Below are 3,458 nucleotides of genomic sequence, written 5' to 3'. Positions count from 1 at the left end.
AGCCCACATTCAGCCCACATTCGGCCCAGCCCAGATTGGGGCTGCCAAATCTAGGGAAAAATCTAGAAATCTAGGGAAAAATCTAAAAACCGTTTTACGCCTAAACAGCTGGACGAAACTGAAAAATAAGATCACCATTTGAAAGATCTCTTCACCCCGGACCTAATGATATGGTTAAATACCGGATCAATTTAACCAAAAGCATGATTTAACCAGGATGAAAATTTTCGGTCAATGGGGCGGCCCCTACGATTTTCTTCAAAATCGGCATGGTGATACTACAGGCCGAGATGATCAATCTGGCTGAAGAAACCCCTATGGGCATTGAAATCTATGGGGTAAAAACGCCCTTGGAAAGATTTACCCACGCATTTCTGGCAAGATTATCGCACGCATCCCCCCAATATGGGTATGATATGATAGCCCATGAAAACCCAAACAAAATGGTGGGGTTAAATTTACCCATTACCCCATCCAGGGTAAAGTTTACCCAAGATGAAAAATTTCGGTCAATGGGGCGGCCCCTACGATTTTCTTCAAAATCGGCATCGTGATACTACAGGCCCAGATGACTAATCTGGCTGAAGAAACCCCTATGGGCATTGAAATCTATGGGGTAAAAACGCCCTTGGAAAGTTTTACCCACGCATTTCTGGCAAGTGTATCGCACGCATCCCCCCAATATGGGTATCATATGAAAGCCCATGAAAACCCAAACAAAATGGTGGGGTGAAATTTACCCATTACCCCATCCAGGGTAAAGTTTACCCAAGATGAAAATGTTCGGTCAAAGGGGCGGCCCCTACGATTTTCTTCAAAATCGGCATGGTGATACTACAGGCCCAGATGATTAATCTGGCTGAAGAAACCCCTATGGGCATTGAAATCTATGGGGTAAAAACGCCCTTAGAAAGTTTTACCCACGCATTTCTGGCAAGTGTATCGCACGCATCCCTCCAATATGGGTATCATATGAAAGCCCATGAAAACCCAAACAAAATGGTGGGGTAAAATTTATCCATTACCCCATCCAGGGTGAAGTTAACCCAAGATTTTACCCCACCATTTTGTTTGGGTTTTCATGGGCTTTCATATGATACCCACATTGGGGGGATGCGTGCGATAGTCTTGCCAGAAATGCGTGGGTAAAACTTTCCTAGGGCGTTTTTACCCCATAGATTTCAATGCCCATAGGGGTTTCTTCGGCCAGATTAGTCATCTGGGCCTGTAGTATCACGATGCCGATTTTGAAGAAAATCGTAGGGGCCGCCCCATTGACCGAAAATTTTTATCTTGGGTAAACTTTACCCTGGATGGGGTAATGGGTAAATTTTACCCCACCATTTTGTTTGGGTTTTCATGGGCTATCATATGATACCCATATTGGGGGGATGCGTGCGATAGTCTTGCCAGAAATGCGTGGGTAAATCTTTCCAAGGGCGTTTTTACCCCATAGATTTCAATGCCCATAGGGGTTTCTTCAGCCAGATTGATCATCTCGGCCTGTAGTATCACCATGCCGATTTTGAAGAAAATCGTAGGGGCCGCCCAATTGACCGAAAATTTTCATCTTGGGTAAACTTTACCCTGGATGGGGTAATGGGTAAATTTTACCCCACCATTTTGTTTGGGTTTTCATGGGCTTTCATATGATACCCACATTGGGGGGGATGCGTGCGATAGTCTTGCCAGAAATGCGTGGGTAAAACTTTCCAAGGGCGTTTTTACCCCATAGATTTCAATGTCCATAGGGGTTTCTTCGGCCAGATTAGTCATCTGGGCCTGTAGTATCACGATACCGATTTTGAAGAAAATCGTAGGGGCCGCCCCATTGACCGAAAATTTTCATCTTGGGTAAACTTTACCCTGGATGGGGTAATGGGTAAATTTTACCCCACCATTTTGTTTCGGTTTTCATGGGCTATCATATGATACCCATATTGGGGGGATGCGTGCGATAGTCTTGCCAGAAATGCGTGGGTAAATCTTTCCAAGGGCGTTTTTACCCCATAGATTTCAATGCCCATAGGGGTTTCTTCAGCCAGATTGATCATCTCGGCCTGTAGTATCACCATGCCGATTTTTAAGAAAATCGTAGGGGCCGCCCCATTGACCGAAAATTTTCATCTTGGGTAAACTTTACCCTGGATGGGGTAATAGGTAAATTTAAACCCACCATTTTGTTTGGGTTTTCATGGGCTTTCATATGATACCCATATTGGGGGGATGCGTGCGATACACTTGCCAGAAATGCGTGGGTAAAACTTTCCAAGGGCGTTTTTACCCCATAAATTTCAATGCCCATAGGGGTTTCTTCAGCCAGATTTGTCATCTGGGCCTGTAGTATCACAATGCCGATTTTGAAGAAAATCGTAGGGGCCACCCCATTGACCGAAAATTTTCATCTTGGGTAAACTTTACCTTGGATGGGGTAATGGGTAAATTTTACCCCACCTTTTTGTTTGGGTTTTCATGGGCTTTCATATGATACCCATATTGGGGGGATGCGTGCGATAGTCTTGCCAGAAATGCGTGGGTAAAACTTTCCAAGGGCGTTTTTACCCCATAGATTTCAATGCCCATAGGGGTTTCTTCAGCCAGATTGGTCATCTGAGCCTGTAGTATCACCATGCCGATTTTGAAGAAAATCGTAGGGGCCGCCCCATTGACCGAAAATTTTCATCTTGGGTAAACTTTACCCTGGATGGGGTAATGGGTAAAATTTACCCCACCATTTTGTTTGGGTTTTCATGGGCTTTCATATGATACCCATATTGGGGGGATGCGTGTGATACACTTGGCAGAAATGCGTGGGTAAATCTTTCCAAGGGCGTTTTTACCCCATAGATTTCAATGTCCATAGGGGTTTCTTCAGCCACATTGATCATCTCGGCCTGTAGTATTACCATGCCGATTTTGAAGAAAATCGTAGGGGCCGCCCCATTGACCGAAAATTTTCATCTTGGGTAAACTTTACCCTGGATGGGGTAATGGGTAAATTTTACCCCACCATTTTGTTTGGGTTTTCATGGGCTTTCATATGATACCCATATTGGGGGATGCGTGCGATAGTCTTGCCAGAAATGCGTGGGTAAAACTTTCCAAGGGCGTTTTTACCCCATAGATTTCAATGCCCATAGGGGTTTCTTCGGCCAGATTAGTCATCTGGTCCTGTAGTATCACGATGCCGATTTTGAAGAAAATCGTAGGGGCCGCCCCATTGACCGAAAATTTTCATCTTGGGTAAACTTTACCCTGGATGGGATAATGGGTAAATTTTACCCCACCGTTTTGTTTGGGTTTTCATGGGCTATCATATGATACCCATATTGGGGGATGCGTGCGATAGTCTTGCCAGAAATGCGTGGGTAAATCTTTCCAAGGGCGTTTTTACCCCATAGATTTCAATGCCCATAGGATATTCTTCAGCCAGATTGATCATCTCGGCCTGTAGTATC

This window comes from Amphibalanus amphitrite, unplaced genomic scaffold, assembly GCF_019059575.1.
Source record: "Amphibalanus amphitrite isolate SeventyFive unplaced genomic scaffold, NRLGWU_Aamphi_draft 001063F_arrow, whole genome shotgun sequence".
NCBI classification, from domain to species: Eukaryota; Metazoa; Arthropoda; class Thecostraca; order Balanomorpha; family Balanidae; genus Amphibalanus; species Amphibalanus amphitrite.
The sequence above is the reverse complement of the archived record's forward strand: the minus strand, read 5'-3'. Positions refer to the sequence as shown.